General features: G+C 48.0%; 1 non-coding gene across 1 annotated transcript; it reads right to left on the minus strand.

Moving 5' to 3' along the window:
* Nucleotides 1-12222: 12222 nt before the first annotated feature.
* SPMAP2 (sperm microtubule associated protein 2) lies at nt 12223-15832 on the minus strand. The gene is made up of 3 exons (XR_013391262.1): nt 15746-15832; nt 14589-14723; nt 12223-12330 (listed from the first exon to the last, which is right to left on the minus strand). It is a non-coding gene; the product is annotated as a sperm microtubule associated protein 2 (transcript).
* Between the last annotated feature and the right edge of the window lie 3805 nt (nt 15833-19637).

Raw genomic sequence — 19637 nt, forward strand, 5'->3', positions numbered from 1 at the left:
GGGAGGAGGGAAGGGAGGAGGGGGGTAGATTCTGGGGTGGGGGGGGGAGAGAGAGGGGGGCGGGAGGGGAAGGTGCGGGGCAGGTGAGGGGAAAGGAGAGGGGGGGTGGAAGGGGAGGCGAAGGGGGTGGATGGGGGGGACTGAGGTAAAACGTGTGGGGGGGGGAGTGGGGATGAGAAAAGTGGGGAGGCTGAGATGAAATGCGAGGTGGGGTGAAAGGGGAAGCGAAGGGTTAAATATGGGGAGAACTGAGGTAAAATGCGGGGGGGAAGTGGGGAGGCTGAGGTGAAATGCGAGGTGGGGTGAAAAGGGATGAAGTGGACGTGGGGGGGGGGAGAGGGGGGATAGTGGGGGTGCGAGGGAAAAGTGGGGAGGCCGAGGTGAAATGCGAGGTGGGGTGGAAGGGGTAAATATGGGGGGAAGAGGGGGGAAAGTGGGGAGGCTGAGGTGAAATGCGAGGTGGGGTGAAAAGGGATGAAGGGGGTGGACGTGGGGGGGAGAGAGGGGGGTGAGAGGGAAAAGTGGGGAGGCCGAGGTGAAATGCGAGGTGGGGTGAAAAGGGAAGCGAAGGGTTAAATATGGGGAGAACTGAGGTAAAATGTGGGGGGAGGGAAGAAAAGTGAGGGGAAAGTGGGGAGGCTGAGGTAAAATGCGAGGGAGGGTGGAAGGGGTAAATGTGAGGGGAAGTGGGGAGACTGAGGGAGAATGCGAGGTGGGGTGAAAAGGGAAATGAAGGGGTAAATATGTGGAGAACTGAGGTAAAATGGGGGGGAAGTGGGGAAGCCGAGGTGAAATGTGAGGTGGGGTGAAAAGGGAAGCGAAGGGGTAAATATGGGGAGAACTGAGGTAAAACGTGGGGGGGCGGGGGGAAAGTGGGGAGGCTGAGGTGAAATGCGAGGTGGGGTGAAAGGGGAAGCGAAAGGGTGGATGTGGGGAGGACCGAGGTAAAACGTGGGGGGGAAGTGGGGAAGCTGAGGTGAAATGCGAGGGAGGGTGAAAGGGGAAATGAGGGAGTAAATATGGGGAGAAAGGGGTGAATATGGGGAGAACTGAGGTAAAATTTGGGGGGAGGGAAGAAAGTGGGAATGTGAGGGGAAAATGGGGAGGCTGAGGTGAAATGCGAGGTGGGGTGAAAAGAGAAATGAAGGGGTAAATATGGGGAGAACTGAGGTAAAATGGGAGCGGGGGGAAAGTGGGAATGTGAGGGGAAAGTGGGGAGGCTGAGGCGAAATGCGAGGTGGGGTGAAAAGGGAAGCGAAGGGTTAAATATGGGGAGAACGGAGGTAAAATGGGGGGAGCAGGGGGGAAAGTGGGGAGACTGAGGTAAAATGGGGGCAGGGGGAGGGAAGAAAGTGGGAATGTGAGGGGAAAGTGGGGAGGCTGAGCTGAAATGCAAGGGAGGGCGAAAGGGGAAATGTTTTTGTTTTTTTTAAAGATATTTATTAAAGTTTTCAAAATGTTACAAAAAGAAAAAATACAAAGTAAAAACAGATAAAAACAATTCAATCTTTCCGTATCTTATCTTTCATTTGCTTGTTCCCCAGACCTCCTCACACCTCCCTTTTTTGTATTCCAGTTCAATTAGTTAATTCAGCAAATCCTTTCCCTCTTTGTTTTTATCCTAATCTTTAATCTTAATATATTATAACTTTAGATTATCACCTGTTAACAATCCATTTTTGCACATCTTTATAACGTTACTGCTAAAAACTACTTAACTTCAATCCAACATCATTTTAACATCCATTAATTTTGCAGTATTTCTGTAGATAGTCTTTAAATTTCTTCCAATCTTCTTCCACCGACTCTTCTCCCTGGTCTCGGATTCTGCCAGTCATCTCCGCCAATTCCATGTAGTCCATCACCTCGAAAGGGGAAATGTTGCTGCTTTATTTTTTATATTTTTTTTAATTATATTTATTGAAATTTTAACATTGAACTCAACAACCCAACAATACCAATAACAATGGCAACAAAAACCACTACAAACTACACAAATACAAAAAAGAAAAAATACAAAACAAGTAAAAAAGATGCACAATCAGACATATAAGAACAAAAAATGAAAACAGCACATAAAATTATACTTTCCAAAATGTCCTTTCCTTAACTTGTTCCTTTGACTTCCTCTCGCCTCCCTTTTTGCATTCTATTTTAATTTGTTGTTTTAGCAAATCCTTCTGATTTAACATTACCTGCTTTTTCATAATAATATATTACACATAATCTAAAAACGGCTTATGCAAAGTCAAATTGTTTAATACCAGTCTCTTTCTAAACTTCTTTAATTTTGCCATATTTCTGTAAATAGTCTTTGAATTTCTTCCAATCTTCTTCCACCTTCTCTTCTCCCTGATCTCGAATTCTGCTGGTCATTTCTGCCATTTCCATGTAGTCAATCATCTTCATCTGCCAGTCTTCCGTTGCTGCTTTAAATGTCTAGGGCAGAGACAGCCTCTTGCTCACTCCAAAGCAGACTAAAAAATGAACAGACCCTAACCAGGACTAAGCTTTCTGGTTTCAAACTGGCAACTAACCCGTCCAATTTGGACTCTTGCTGATTAACCCATTAAGCTGAGAGAAGCCGACAGGTGCAGCTCTTACTGATACGCCTGTGGGACTCTCTGCCACATGATTCCATGACGGCCTTTTAAACGCAGCTGGCTCTTTCAGTGGCAAAGTTTTTATCAGTGGTTGCAAGAACCAATGATCCCTATCTTTTGAGCAAAATGCTTGTTTAACCTGGAGGTAGGCTGTATGAATTGTAAATTTCTTTGTATCAATTTGTTGTGTCTCTGGACCGTAATAAAGACTGATTGATTGATTGATCAGTGGATTGGACCACAGGCGTGGCTTTTCGAAGGGGTCGAGAGATTAAAAAATACTTCTTTACATGATACAGAACTCAGGTGCCGAAATCCCGAGGGAGCAGAAAAGACTATGGATGCGACCACGGCTGCGCAGATGTTACTGGCCCAGAGATGGAAGATAAAGATCAAGTTTCTACCAGAGAAGAATGACAGATTCTTCCATCATGGAACTGAGGGCAGGTAATCGGTCTCTTGTGTGGACTTGCTAGACTCCAGTCCTGTTTAGCTTTAGCAAAATTTCCTCCAGTGCCTTCAGTCTATACCCTGGAACATCGGGTTTTATCAAATGCTAGTCAAGGGATGCGGGTGGCGCTGTGGGTTAAACCACAGAGCCTAGGACTTGCCGATCAGAAGGTCGGCAGTTCGAATCCCCGCGATGACGGGGTAAGCTCCCGTTGCTCGGTCCCTGCTGCTGCCAACCTAGCAGTTCGAAAGCACGTCAAAGTGCAAGTAGATAAATAGGTACCGCTCTGGCGGGAAGGTAAACGGCATTTCCGTGCGCTGCTCTGGTTCGCCAGAAGCGGCTTAGTCCTGCTGTACACCGGCTCCCTCGGCCAGTAAAGCGAGATGAGCGCCGCAACCCCAGAGTCATCCACGACTGGACCTAATGGTCAGGGGTCCCTTTACCTTTACTTTAGTCCTATGCAGAGCAGGACTTTTGAAATGGATGGAGAACTTGGAATAGAACCCATTATGATGAGGAGAGCTAGAGTTCTAAGAGATGAGGGGAAAGTAAAAGGTGAGAGGCAAAGCCAAATAATGTGGAAATAGAAATAAGAGAGGTGTCCGAGGCAGTGATAGGCAGTTCTCCTTTCATTAAAAGAAAGAAAAGATGGGAGTTCAGACCTCTTCTGTCTCATCCAAGTCATTTGGAACCCGATACGGTCATTTTTGTGAGAGAGAAGATGGTACTTTACACATGCTCAGAAGCACTTCATATCTGTGCCTTGTCTGCAAGATACCCTTGCGTTTGGCATTGAGCCCCATCATTCAGGAAGCATATTGACAGCTTGGAAAGATAAAAAGGTAAAGGGACCCCTGACCATTAGGTCCAGTCGTGGCTGACTGGGGTTGCAGCACTCATCTCGCTTTATTGGCCGAGGGAGCCGGCGTACAGCTTCCGGGTCATGTGGCCAGCATGACTAAGCCGCTTCTGGCGAACCAGAGCAGCGCACGGAAACGCCGTTTACCTTCCCGCCAGAGTGGTACCTATGTATCTACTTGCACTCTGACGTGCTTTCGAGCTGCTAGGTTGGCAGGAGCAGGGACCGAACAACGGGAGCTCACCCCGTCACGGGGATTCGAACTGCCGACCTTCTGATCAGCAAGTCCTAGGCTCTGTGGTTTAACCCACAGCGCCACCCGCGTCCCCTTGGAAAGATACATGCACGTAAAATCCAGTGGCGACTTTTGTATGTTAAATGTGAACCATCAAAAACCAGGCGCTGGAGACACAAGGTTATAGGATGCGTTGGCCCCATTCTGAGTAGACCCATTAGAAATAATAAGCATCACTAACTTAGGTCCGTTAATTTCTTTTAAAAAATAGATCACAACAACATCATACACACATAAAGTATACCACCCTAACCCAGAAGATGGGAGTTTAGACAACACATCCAGAATAACATCCCCAAACCACATAAAGTTCCTATCCCAGACAACGAGAAGTTTATGCAGTTTATATTAACCAAAAAGCTTTATATTGTGTGGGTAGCCCTCTCTCCACTTTTAGCCATGCCCATAACAAAGCCTTACCAGACAGTTGCAAAAGCGTCTTTAAGCTTCAAACCTTTTGCCGATTTTACTTTGTTAATTCAATTTCCACCCCCCACAAGTGCTATTTTGTGACCATAATTTTCTCGTACTGATTTGCCAAAGAAAAACACCTTCCAAATTCACCCAGTACCTTTGGTGCGCCTGGCCTGGCCACTACTAAAAGAGAAATTATTAGAGGTTTGAACTGTAAGTTAGTATTATCTCCCGCGAAAAGATTGCATTATTTTCAGTGAGTTTACCCCGTGCATAACTTAGTTGGATACAACCCAAAGCAAACAGAATAAATAATAAGTAAACATAGATGTGTATCACTTCTCAACACCTCGAGCACGGTGCTTAGCAGTGGAATCCATCCGGCTGTGACTCAAGCAAGAGACAGCTCTCAAGAGGAGAGAGGACAGCAGCAAAACGTCTGTATGAAGTAAACCATAGCAAAGGGACTTTCTTAAAGAACCAGATGCATTTAGCCTAGAGAAATGATGCTCAAGGAGAAATGGGTGAATCTGATTTCCAAATTCTCAAAAATACATCTGATCGGGTGGAAACTGTTTGCTGGATTCACTTTGGGCAGGACGAGAATCGATCGGAGAGGGAGGATTTGTAATGCAACATGAAGGATTTAGATTCCAAGGTCCAGTGGCCACTTTTGAAACAGGTTCTGGGACCGACTTCAGATTTTTCTTAGTTGCCCACGTATACTTGCCCATGTTCTTCTGACATGGAGGAAGATCTAGGGAGATGCACAGATCAAAGCCAGGATCTGATCTGACAAGGTTATTATATAAGGAAAAGGTAAAGGACCCTGGACGGTTAAATCCAGTCAAAGGCAACTATGAGGTTGCGGCACTCCTCGCTTTCAGGCCGAGGGAGCTGGCGTTTGTCCACAGTCGTCTTTCTGGGTCATGTTGGCAGCAGGACTAAACCACTTCTGGCATAACAGGACCCCCTGACGGAAACCAGCGCCCATGGAAATGCCATTTAGCTTCCCTCCACAGCAGTACCTATTTATCTACTTGTACTGGCGTGCTTTTGAACTGCTAGGTTGGCAGGAGCTGGGACAGAGCAACGGGAGCTCACCCCGTCATTGCGGGGATTCGAACCACTGACCTGATCAGCAAGCCGAAGAGGCTCAGTGTACTTAAATGATGGAACTGTGATGGAGCCTAGAAGGGCTGTACTGCTTCTTACTCCCCAGTGACCTTGACCACAAGGTGTACACATGTGCAGGCGAGGAGGACTTTGTCCTGAATCCCACTGCCTGGTCCCAACAGATGTGCCAGACACCAACAGGCGTGCCAAATGACAAGAGGAGTATGGAAACCTGGGGCAAGCGAGGCAAAATGATACGCCACTATAAAATCTCACAGCTGGCATTGGAAGGCAGGTGGGGCAGCTATTCTGTCACAAGATGCATTAATTCAGAGCCACAACAGCTCATCCTTTGATGAAACCTGTTCCCTGCAGGCCAGAGATGCAGCAGGCCACAACCAAATAAACGAAAAGTCCCACAACCAAATAAACGAAATACATCATTGCTTCTTTTCCAGATCCGAGAGGTCTGGGATCCTTTAATATGAAATCGAGGAAGTGTAGCATTTACATAACTCAAGCCACTTTGCCTCTTATCCTCACCGGGCGGCTAATTTCGAGAATGCGAGGAGAAGCAACGTATTGAAGAGCCGCCTTGGAAACCTGGAGTGGGTCGCGTTTGTCAAACGTGTAGATTTTGGGTTTGGAGAGCTCGTCATACTTTGCCGCTCCAGCAGGATGGTGGGTCAGTTTTCTATGTGGCTCTGTAGGAGTGAACCAAAAGAGAAGCAACAATGACTAAAATTCGACACAAGCAGCCCTGTCCCCAAATGTTTTGAAGGTCTAAAACCTAGAGGCGATGCAAAATCGCTCACCACCATTGAATCGGGGAGCATTTCACTGTCTTGGGGAATTCACATTATAGGGCGAAACTAGCTGAAAAGTCTCATGTCAGGATACCTCAGAAATCATTGATATCCTTGGAAGATAAAGGTGGCATATACATGCAATTAATATGGAAAGGAAGAAACTTGTGAATGCTAGGTGACAGAATGAGTGTGTGGAGGCAGTGGCGCCTCTCTCATGGGCTGGTGGGGAAACACTTCCATCACTGGGCAATCAATTTTTTCAGATTTCCCCCCAAGTTTGTCGAAAACGTGTTTGACAGCATAAAAGATATGCACCATGAAAGTTCTCAGACCACCTTTGGGTCTGTTAAAATCACTTGTCTTGCCCCCCAGCCTGATACACATCCGTTCAGCAGCCAGGTGTTGACAGATACTGCTTTTCTTCCTGGCCCAGAGGCAAAGAAGGCAGTTGAACCCCCAGCAAAATAACAGAAGGCAGTACAGTGGTACCTCGGGTTACATACGCTTCAGGTTACAGACTCCGCTAACCCAGAAATAGTGCTTCAGGTTAAGAACTTTGCTTCAGGATGAGAACAGAAATCGTGCTCCGGTGGCGCAGCAGCAGCAGCAGGAGGCCCCATTAGCTAAAGTGGTGCTTCAGGTTAAGAACGGACCTCCGGAACGAATTAAGTACTTAACCCGAGGTACCACTATACTCAGGTGTGTGCCTTACAGCTGAGGGTGAGATGAAAGGCAAGTAGTTTGAAAAGTTAGGTGGGAGGCGCCCCCCCCCCCCAAGCAGAAACAAAAGTCTTCCAAGTTGGCATCTGCAATCCGACTGCCAACGGCTTTTCTCTCAGGGCAGGGGGTGTGCAGGTAGCGTTTCCCGCACCGCTCGGCTGTCAGAAGGGGGATCTCAGAAGCCGGTGGGAGCCCTGCTCCCAATGCACTTAGGCACCTGTGTTTGTACAGCACTATTCCCATGTTCCTCATCTTCTAAAAATGGGAAGGTTTATTGTTTAAGTGAGCGGCAGGGTGGCACAGCCTCCCCACCCGCTTACGTATCCCAGAGGAGCCGCAGCTAGACTTGTCTGGAGAGCAAGCTATCGTCATCGTTAGCAAGAAGGTGGAAACGTATCTCTTACTCTTTGGAACGGAGGGCACAGTCCGTGGTATGGCTAGAGCAATTATCCTTTGCGTGGGAACAGCGGCCAGTGCTCCTTTGCTCACCTGAAGACAAGAGACAAAGGAGAAAGGAAGAGCTGGCTGGATCAGGCCAATGACCCATCAATTCCAGTGTCCTGTTATCACTGTGTCCAGCCTGCGGTTTCTAGCAACTGGTATTCCAACAGTGGAGGCAGAGCCAACTCAGCTCCATAAACTTGCCAAATTCCCATTTAAAGCCACCTACCATAAATAGGTACCGCTCCGGTGGGAAGGTAAACGGCGTTTCCGTGTGCTGCTCTGGTTCGCCAGAAGCGGCTTCGTCATGCTGACCACATGACCCAGAAGCTGTACGCCGGCTCCCTCGGCCAGTAAAGCGAGATGAGCGCCACAACCCCAGAGTCGGCCATGACTGGACCTACTGGTCAGGGGCACCTTTACCTTACTTTACTTTACCATATTTTTGGGGATGCGTGTGGCGCTGTGGGTTAAACCACAGAGCCTAGGACTTGCTGATCAGAAGGTCGGTAGTTCAAATCCCCACGACGGGGTGAGCTCCCGTTGCTCGGTCCCTGCTCCTGCCCACCTAGCAGTTCGAAAGCACGTCAAAGTGCAAGTAGATCAATAGGTACTGCTCCGGCGGGGAGGTAAACGGCGTTTCTGTGTGCTGCTCTGGTTCGCCAGAAGCGGCTTAGTCCTGCTGGCCACATGACCCGGAAGCTGTACGCCTGCTCCCTCGGCCAGTGAAGCGAGATGAGCGCCGCAACCCCAGAGTCGGCCACGACTGGACCTAAAGGTCAGGGGTCCCTTTACCTTTAGCGTACCATATTTTTCCATGTATAAGACGCCCTCCATGTACAAGACAACCCCCTATTTGTTTTGAACCCAAAATAAAGAACCCAACCTCAAACAGAACAGCTTTGATATAGCAACCCCCCAAGATTGCCCCAAGTCAGGCATAGGCAAACTCGGCCGAGTTTTCTAGAGGGCCGAGTTTGCCTATGCCTGCCCCAAATTGTTGAGCTGTTTTTTGGAGATTGCCCAGGGGCTCCAATGCCCATATATATATATATATGATATATATATAATATCATATTATTAAACCATCAGCAGTGGTCACCCTGTAATGTTTGGCAGAACTCTGTGCTCTGGTTGATAAGTGGATTGGCGGTTCTGGCAGCTTCTTCATGGCAGCCACAGGAAGGTAGCAACCCCTGACGGCACCTGAGATCACCCAAAGATTTTGGGAATTCACCCTATACCAAGAATTATTTACCAAAAGTTTTATTCTTTTTGTAAACCACTCTTGAGGGGTGTTTATTTTTAAATGTATGAAGTGGGGAGCTGCCACTGAAAAGGACTGTTCTTGATGCCACCTTCCATGGTGAGGGCACACGAAGAAGGTATTCAGATGACAATTTATAGTATACATTATACCATATGGGGGACGCGGGTGGCGCTGTGGGTTAAACCACAGAGCCTAGGGCTTGCCGATCAGAAGGTCGGCGGTTCGAATCCCCGCGACGGGGTGAGCTGTTGCTTGGTCCCTGCTCCTGCCAACCTAGCAGTTCGAAAGCACGTCAAAGTGCAAGTAGATACATAGGTACCACTCTGGCGGGAAGGTAAACGGCGTTTCCGTGCGCTGCTCTGGTTCTCCAGAAGCGGCTTAGTCCTGCTGGCCACATGACCCGGAAGCTGTACGCCGGCTCCCTCGGCCAATAAAGCGAGATGAGCGCCGCAACCCCAGAGTCGGTCACGACTGGACCTAATGGTCAGGGGTCCCTTTACCTTTACTTTTATACCATATGGAGGAAAGGAGAATTCATTATACAACAGCGCCAAAACTAGGTTGGTAGGGGCTTTAATAAATGGTCTCCTGAGAGGCCTCCCCAATTTTCCAGTGGTTTGTCCAAATAAAAGCTTCGGTACCACTGAGCCAAAGCATATGACCTCCCAACCACGGGCAAGTATGCCAGAAGCAGCTGCCCCATGGCCAGGAATAATAGAATTGTAGAGTCGGAAAGGGACCCAAAGGAGCATCTAGTCCAACCCACTCCCCTGCAATGCTAGAATCTTAGTTAAGGTAGCAGGCCGGCCAAGGGTATACATACCAACGGATATAGGGGACGGTTTATTTCCCAGGCAGAACGGTAAGGCCGGGGCTGTGACAGTTCTATCAGCCTTGACGACGCCTTCACCTTTAGGGCTGCAGCTTTTACCGGCCACACAGCAGTGGGTCTGGATTAGGGGGAGAATATATTAGGAATTTAGCAATATAGTAAGAAGAAGAAAAGCCCACCCACACCTGCAAAAGTCAAGAAGCATAAGGCAAATTAAAGCAGTCTTCGTGGCACTTTGTGGCAAATCCCCAACTACGGACTAGTTTACCTTGCCCTATGTATTCAGAGGGACGCGGGTGGCGCTGTGGGTTAAACCACAGAGCCTAGGACTTGCCAATCAGAAGGTCGCGGTTCGAATCCCCGCGACGACGGGGTGAGCGCCCATTGCTTGGTCCCTGCTCCTGCCAACCTAGCAGTTTGAAAGCACATCAAAAGTGCAAGTAGATAAATAGGTACCGCTCCGGCGGGAAGGTAAAAGGTTTTTCCGTGCGCTGCTCTGGTTCGCCAGAAGCGGCTTAGTCCTGCTGGCCACTTGACCCGGAAGCTGTACGCCGGCTCCCTCGGCCAATAAAGTGATATGAGTGCCGCAGAGTTGGCCATGACTGGACCTAATGGTCAGGGGTCCCTTTACCTATGTATGCAGAACTGGTCATGTTACAGGTACTACATAATACCCATCCTGCATCAGTTATCTTGCAAACTGCCCTCTTTGGATGAAGGGAAGTCTATACATTTAATAAATAAAAAGAAAGAAAGAAGCCACTCTTTTGGTGTGACACCTTTGGAACTCCCTGCCTATTGACATCAGCCAGATGCCTTCATTGCGCTCTTTTTCAGCACCTTTTGCTTGGACAAGCGTACCAGCTGCGGATGATGGGAGTTGTAGTCCCAAAACATCTGGAGGGCCCAGTTTGCCTATGCATGATCTAACCAGGGTTTCTCAGCTCTGCATCAGAATAATCAGCATTTTACATTTGTAATGCTAGTATTTTCTAATGTTTATTCATTTGTATTACTTTCTGTAATGCTTAAGTTCTGCTAAGCAAAGTAAACGTATTTGCTATGTTCCTGAATACTCGTCCTTGAGCACTAGATTTTTTTTGTCTGGAGATATGAAGAGGATTTGCCCCCTCAATGTGGCTGTTGTTCCAGAGGAAATTAAGGCGAAAAACCTAACTGTCCGACTCTGATTCTGCCACACAGAAACCAGTCTTAAATTTGTCCCCTGAACAGAACAAAGTTGTCACACCCAAAACTTTGTGACCTGCAGGTGTTTCTTCGTGGTGGCCCCCTGATTATGCAATAACCTTCCCATAAAGGCTTGCCTGATGTCCACTCCATAATCTCTTACAGTGGGAATATTTTTCAGTTGCTCCTTGATTCTTCCACCAACCTCTACAAATGCATTTTAGCTACTCTGTCTATGCTGGGTTTGAGGGTTACTTAACTCTATTACCGTTTATCCTTTTTATTAATTATAATTGATTTCATTGTCCAAAACATTGGCATGAATTTTAACGGGCCTGTAAATCACCCAGAGGTAAATGAGATGGAATGGGCAAAAAAAAAAAAAAAGTTTCAGCCAAAATAAATCTATGCATTTTCTGTTTACAGCTGTTATTCTCTCCCCCCCCCCCCCCATAAAAACCCCACTCACCCAGTATGTGTTTTTTTGGGGGGTGATTTTTTGGTCTGGTTACATTCTCTCCCTACCTGTCCCCGCTGTAGTCTGAATTGACCTTTTTGGATCGAGACAGGACTTCCTGCCGGGGAGTTAAGACTGCAAAAGAACAGGTGGAGGAAGAAAGGAAAATAGATGTGAATATTGATATAGCCTTGCCAGAATGTGGTAAGATTAGCCCATCTGCGCCAAGAACATCATCTTCTCCCCTAGCTTGACATTGGGGGGGGGGGTGGGAGAGAAATTTGATTCCATTTTCATTTAAGGGCAAGCCTACCTAATTCACCCCTTTCCCAAAACAACACGCAAACACAGCCCTCCTTCCAAAATGTGCACTTTTGCGAATTTTGCAATGCAGTTCTCCAACCAAGAAAAGCATACAGAAAAATTCGTGTGCTAGAACCGGAAATAGCTTGCAGATACTTAATGGGGGCTTAGGATTTTATTTATGTTAAGTGATGAATCAATATGTTTAATTATATAAGGTGAAGATTTAAGGATGTTAATGTTTAAGTTAAATTTCATAAAAATTGGGATTTGGAAAACCGTTAAAAGGACATGCAATGAAATTCAACCAAGTGGAAGCGAGGAACTCACTTAACAAAGTTAATAACTGTAATTTTCAATAAGGCTATTATTTATGTTTGTTATGTTTGTCTTGTGCATTTGTTTGTTTGTTTATAATATTGTGAAAACCAATAAAAAATTTTGGGGGGATAAAGCATGCGCAAGACCACATGTTAAAGAAAACAGTTCAATTCTTTTATTTTCTTAACTTGCCTGGAACTGTTGTTCTAGGCTGCGCCTTAGGTATCTTATCTACCCAGTATACAGAAGGCCTGCAGAAAGAGAAAGGAGGGAGAGATGGTTAGAGATGAGTTGGCAGAATATCTCCCTCTCCTGCAATTGTGACACCTATCCTACAGCTCCCTTCGTGTCAAGAACAGGCCAGTTCACTTCCGCTCAGCCTCTGTCCTGGTGTTTATCTGCCCCCCCTTTTAGTATTAATGAATATTAATTTACGAAGCCCTGATCAACTTAGGCCCGGGGGCACCTCAGGGTAGGGTTGCCACCCATCCCTAGAAAAGCGAGCATCCTTTTTCTTTTCACATATTCAAGCTCCTCCTCCTCCTGCAAATTGTGCGAGGAGGGTGGGTCCGGTGGGGAGATCACCGAAATCACCTGCGGCGGCATCGACGGTCATTCCCTGAATTGGCAAGGCTCATTCAACATCAACAAGCAACCCAGTCTTGTGGAACTTCCTTTTCAACCTTTTAAACGCCTGCTGGAAACTTTCCTGTTCTGCCAGGCTTGTGCAGACAGTGAAGAACACATCGTTCCATCTGATTTTAACATTTCTGCGTGGTTTTTGCTGTCTAATGTGCAATTGTTGTAAACTGCTCTGATGAAGCAAGTGTTGGTAAGGGAGGGATGGGCAGACCTCCTCTCTCCAGCCCATAGATCTCGCCTGGCAATGCCATTTCCTCAAAACTGTGGGCACCTCCCATCATACATGCTGACAGGTGCTGGGCAGTTAAGAGGTTCAGCAGCCAATGAATGATCAGGAACCTTAAGGTGTGCCCCTGATCAGTGCCGGATTTACCTATAAGCTAAACAAGCTATAGGGACGCGGGTGGCGCTGTGGGTTAAACCACAGAGCCTAGGACTTGCCGATCAGTAGGTTGGTGGTTCAAGTCCCCATGACGGGGTGAGCTCCCATTGCTCGGTCACTGCTCCTGCCAACCTAGCAGTTCGAAAGCACATCAAGTGCAAGTAGATAAATAGGTACCGCTCTGGCGGGAAGGTAAACGGCGTTTCCATGCGCTGCTCTGGTTCGCCAGAGGCGGCTTAGTCCTGCTGGCCACATGACCCGGAAGCTGTATGCCGGCTGCCTCGGCCAATAAAGCGAGATGAGCGCCACAACCCCAGAGTCGTCCGTGACTGGGCCTAATGGTCAGGGGTCCCTTTACCTTTACCTAAACAAGCTATAGCTGAGGGTCCCACTCTTGCCCCCCCCCAAAAAAAAATGTAAAGGGGAAAAAAACTGGATGTACATTTCCAAAATAAAAGATACAAAACACATAAAATAAAACCTAGATACAGCAACAGTATTTTGTGTTGTGTAGGCTCGTATGATGTAAGTCATGGGCCCCGCCTGCTCGCCTGCTCCCTAAAATATCACTGGTTTGCTCCTTTCTATATATAGGGTGCCTACATTCTGCATGGACCGGTTGCATGGCAACATGCGCAAATGGCTTGAGATACCTATGAGGTCCATAAATGACCATATAGCATATATTCAACACAAAAAACAGCGGCAATTTGTGGTTGACAAAGGGCAGCTGGACATAGAAAGGGCCCCATCACCTTCAGTAGCTTAGGGCCTCATCAAACCTAAATCCGGCCCTGCCCCTGATTCTGCCTTGGCAAGGGAAGTTTGCATGACAAAGTCCTTGATCCTCGGAGTGGGCTAACCTTCCTCACCACAATGGCTCCGCTCTGCCTCCACAAGTCAGAGGCACTGATACTTCAGAACACCATTTGCCAGAAGCTACAGGAGGTGAGAGGGACGCGGGTGGCGCTGTGGGTTAAACCACAGAGCCTAGGACTTGCCGATCAGAAGGTCGGCGGTTCGAATCCCCGCAACGGTGTGAGCTCCCATTGCTCGGTCCCTGCTCCTGCCAACCTAGCAGTTCGAAAGCACCTCAAAGTGCAAGTAGATAAATAGGTACCGCTCCAGCGGGAAGGTAAATGGCGTTTCCGTGCACTGCTCTGGTTCGCCAGAAGCAGCTTAGTCACGCCGGCCACATGACCCGGAAGCTGTACACCGGCTCCCTCGGCCAATAAAGCGAGATGAGCGCCGCAACCCCAGAGTCGGTCATGACTGGACCTAATGGTCAGGGGTCCCTTTACCTTTCAGGAAGCGAGAGTGCTTTTGTATTTGCCGATCCAGCAGGACTCTTAACATTCTCTAAACGCACATTGCAAAAAAGGCCACAGCGCAATTTAGCTGGATGCAATCCTGGAAATGCTATGCTAAAACTCAAACGGTGGTTGCTCCTGCTAGGGTTGAGAGGTCTAGCAACCAGGTTCTTACCTGCAGAAGACGGTTTGGTGGATAATTTTCGGCTGGGCAAGGATGCTGGTGTGGTCTTGCTTCTGAATCCATTCCGGAGGCATAAGTTGACAGGGCACCTGACTCTGGAGACCTCCAGATCACACAACAGGCAGACTAAGCATGTGGTTTAGAGTGCCAGCAAAAACAAGAGATATTTTTAATTTTTTTGAGATACAGTAGTACCTCGGGTTACATATGCTTCAGGTTACAGACTTCAGGTTACAGATATAAACCAGAAATAGTGCTTCAGGTTTAGAACTTTGCTTCAGGATAAGAACAGAAATCGGGCTCCGGCGGCAGCAGCGGGAGGCCCCATTAGCTAAAGTGGTGCTTCAGGTTAAGAACAGTTTCAGGTTAAGAACAGACCTCTGGAACAAATTAAGTACTTAACCCGAGGCACCATTGTGTGTGTGTGTGTGTGTGTGTGTGTGTGTGTGTGTGTGTGTGTGTAAGTTGATTAATTGATTTCCCCAGACAACCAAAAAATACATAGTAGTAAACAAAACCTACAGAGCAAATCTTGACTGTGAGTTTAGTCCCAATACTACTCATTGACGTCAGAGACAGCAATGTGGAAGGCCAAAGGAAACAATTTATAATGGTTTAAGCTAGCAACCAAGTGTCACATTTGTTATCGGGGACGGGAGTAGGTGGGGTGGGATGGCGGCATTGATGAGTAAGAATGAGCGCATACGTCAATTTTGGTTTCTCATTTCCCCAAACTTCACTTCGACATTTCTGCAGCAATTTGCAATTTAATAATAAGAAAAACTCCTAAAAATTCACCGACGTTTTAGAGCAAATTCCCCCAAATTTTGCAGGTTTTACAGGGTGTTTTATAGCTTCAGCAATTCTGGGGAGGCGGGAGGTGAATCACAAATCTAGCAAGCCCACCAATGCCATTTTATAAGTCTACCTAGAAACTGTCATAGGTATAAACCTTATATTAATCATACATATTTGAAACTATATACTGTACTGTGTATTTGAAAATATTGATACCAACCATCACCACTAGGGGGCAGCCCTGGCCAAAATATCCACACTGTGTTTTATTTGCAAAGGTGAATCTGTTCTGCCATGACCACAGATAGGAATTATTTGTGCAACGGGAGGTGAACTGACCTGATACTTACCTCCTGGGCAAATGTGCTGATCAGAAGGTATCTCTTATCTACCAGATCTCACACTTCTGAAATAGTCATCCGACACAGTCATTAGCTAAAGAAAGAAAGAAAAAGAGGGGAGGGAGAGGAAAAAAGATTAAAACCAAAATTTCATTTTATACATTTTGAGAGAGAAATAGAATTTTCATGTGCCACTCCACAGATTAAATAAATAATAATAATTTATTATTTGTAGCCCGCCGATCTGGCTGGGTTTCCCCAGCCACTCTGGGCGGCTTCCACAAAGACCAAAAATACACTAAGATGTCACACATTAAAAACTTCCCTGAACAGGGCTGCCTTAAGATGTCTTCAGATTAATGTGAAATAGATTCACCCACCCTGAGAAATAAAGAGTCACGTCTTTCCTCACTCTGCATAGGGACATAGCAATCAGCCTTTTCCCCCAAGGCAGAGATCATGGGGCCCATCAAGCTCTGTACTGTCTGCACTGGGTGGCAGCAGCTCTCCAGGGCTTCGGGCAAGGGGACATTTCCAGCCCCACCTGGAGATGCCATGGGGTGGGGGGGACAACATTTGTTAAGGGTGCAGAGAATTACTGAGAGACCCTGGTTCCTCTCATACAATCCCCAGAGTTCCCTTCGAAGAGGGATTGGTTGTTAAACCACGCTGGCAACTCTAGATACGGATAGGAAGGAGAAGCCACTGGGGGAAACCGAGACCACTAAGGATGCTGAGAGTTGCTGGGGGTGGTTAAAAACCTGGGAACTATGGGAATTTCAGCTCGGGGGGGTGAGGTCTGTGAACATCTCTCAGCACCCACAACAAACGATGCACTACCCAGGATTATTTGGGGGGAAGCAGTGGCTTCTTAAAGTGGTTTAAATATATAGTGCCCCCCTTTTCTTTCCTGCCTTGGTTTCCCTCCCCACATATCCCCCCCCTTTCCCCCTTCAAGATACTAGCCTGTCCCGAGTCTATCCATGGCTCAACAGAGTGCATCAGTGCTAGCATCTGTTGCCATGGAGACGGTGACAGCGTCTTCCGTTGCCAGGGAAACCCCTTTGGACCAAATACCTAGCTGGCAACGGGAACATTAGAAGGATGCCTTGCCGGATCAGACGAAACAGCCTGTCCGGCCCAGCCTTTCCCAACCTGGTGCCCTCATGATGTTTAGGACTGGGACTCCCTGCCCGGCACAACCTAACCAGACCCAGGGTCACCCTCCTCCGCATACTTGCCAGCTTGTCAAGGTCCTCCTTAAATTGTGGTGTCCAGAATTAGACACAGGACTCCAGGTGTGGTCTGACCAGGGCAGAAGTGAGCCGTGAAAGCTCACTGGGTGACTTTGGGCCAGTCACCATCTCTTAGCCTAACTGCCATGGTCCAGTCTACGGGCAATCAAAGTCCCGGCTGAGGACGTCAGGATCGGGGACAAGATGGCGGGGTGTGAGCAGGAACGAGTGTCCAGAAGCCAGGGGTACGAGCGTCAGGAGGCAGGGAGTCACGAAGTCAAGGGTCCAAGGTTCAAGAAGCAAGGAGTCACGAAGTCAAGGGTCCGAGGGTTGAGAAGCAAGGAGTCACGAAGTCAAGGGTCTGAGGTTCGAGAAGCAAGGAGTCACAAAGTCAAGGGTCCGAGGGTTGAGAAGCAAGGAGTCACGAAGTCAAGGGTCTGAGGTTCAAGAAGCAAGGAGTCACAAAGTCAAGGGTCCGAGGGTTGAGAAGCAAGGAGTCCCGAAGTCAGGGGTCCGAGGGTTGAGGAGCAGGGAGTCACGAAGTCAGGGGTCCAAGGGTTGAGAAGCAAGGAGTCCCGAAGTCAGGGGTCCGAGGGTCGAGGAGCAAGGAGTCACGAAGTCAAGGGTCTGAGGGTTGAGAAGCAAGAAGTCCCGAAGTCAGGGGTCCGAGGGTCGAGGAGCAAGGTGTCATGAAGTCAAGGGTCTGAGGGTCGAGGAGCAAGGAGTCACAAAGTCAAGGGTCTGAGGGTGAAAAAGCAGGGAGTCACAAAGTCAAGGGTCTGAGGGTCAAGAAGCAAGAAGTCAAGAAGCCGAGGTCCGAGGATCAGGAAGCAAGAAACCAAACGCAGCAAGGCAGGAAACGAGTTGCTGTGGCAAAGAGCCAAAGTGAAATTCTGACCTTATATCCCTTCCCAGCTCTTGCCACCAGGTGCAGTGAGTTACCAAGCAGCCTCACCTGTGCGGCCACGCCTTGCTTCTCCAGAACAAATTTAGGAAGGCCCCAGTCCTGCGAAGCCCTACTGGTCACAGGGCCTGGCTCCTGCTCGCACTTCTGACACTAACCTACTTCACAAGGTTGTTGTGAGGAGGGGAATAAAAGGGACCCGTGGAATAAAAGGGTCTATAAATGATATAATTATTTGGAGTGCGGCAGTACCCATACTTGGGAATTCCCTGCCCTTTGACATCACAGCCCTCATTCCTCCCCCCATTTCTATTTTATCTATCATCTATCTATCTATCTATCTATCTATCTATCTATCTATCTATCTATCTATCTATCTATATTACAGCTGTGTTGCATACTCAAACAAAACCAAAAAAAGACAACTCCCTTCTCTGGAGATAATCTACAGGGCACAATGTAGGAATCAGGGCCTTCAGTGTGGTGGCACCTGCCCTGGTGTCCTTTACCACCTCCCAAAGACCTTCCTCTTCTAGCAAGCCATTCGAGTGAAGCTCTCTCCCTTCATCTGCACTGGAATTGCTTGAAAGACTTTTGCATCATTTTATTGCTTGCCGCTTTCCCCCTTAGGCTCCTTCAGGGTGGGGGTGTAAACGCAGGGTGTCCATTTAATAAAACTAAGAACATGACACATTTTCATGTGTGCGTTATTTTCACTAAGATGGTGTTTCCGAACACGAGTCCCGCCCGGGACACTGGCGGTCCGCAGAGTGAGCCCAAGAGGTTCATATCCTTTTCCCCTGCTTTCAAATAAGAATGAGAATTCCCTCCCATTGTTCCAATGGAAGGAAATGAACAGAACTGAATCGCACCAGCTTTTGGCATGTCAAATGGCACGGAGGGTGTTGCAGTGGAGGAAATGGAAAATCCAGCATCCGATCTTCCTGAGATTTGAGCTCTCCTTTGAGGGTCCCGGGACGCCAGGGCCCATAATTTCATTTGCCCTTTGGTTAAGATTTGGACTACAGCGGCGAGAGGGACGCGGGTGGCACTGTGGTCTAAACCACTGAGCCTCTTGAGTTTGCCTATCAGAAGGTCGGCGGTTCGAATCCCCGCGACAGAGTGAGCTCCCGTTGCTCTGTCTCAGCTCCTGCCAACCTAGCAGTTCAAAAGCACACCAGGGCAAGTAGATAAATAGGTGGCAGGAAGGTAAATGGTGTTTCCGTGTGCTCTGGTTTCCATCACGGTGCCCCGTTGTGCCAAAAGTGGTTTAGTCCTGCTGGCCACATGACCCGGAAAGCTGTCTGCACATAAACGCCGGCTCCCTCGGCCTGAAAGCGAGATGAATGCCGCAACCCCACAGTCGCCTAAACCACAGAGCCTAGGGCTTGCTGATCAGAAGGTCGGTGGTTCGAATCCCCGCAACGGGGTGAGCTCCTGCTGCTCAGTCCCTGCTCCTGCCAACCTAGCAGTTCGAAAGCACGTCAGAGTGCAAGTAGATAAATAGGTACCATTCCGACGGGAAGGTAAACAGCGTTCCATGCACTGCTCTGGTTCGCCAGAAGCGGCTTAGTCCTGCTGGCCACATGACCCAGAAGCTGTCTGTGGACAAACGCCGGCTCCCTTGGCCAATGAAGCGAGATGAGCGTCGCAACCCCAGAGTCATCCACGACTGGACCTAATGGTCAGGGGTCCCTTTACCTTTACCTTTAAACCCAATTCACATAACACTTGTTCACAACAAATTGCATTTGCCATTTTA

Source organism: Podarcis muralis, chromosome 18, assembly GCF_964188315.1.
Source record: "Podarcis muralis chromosome 18, rPodMur119.hap1.1, whole genome shotgun sequence".
NCBI classification, from domain to species: Eukaryota; Metazoa; Chordata; class Lepidosauria; order Squamata; family Lacertidae; genus Podarcis; species Podarcis muralis.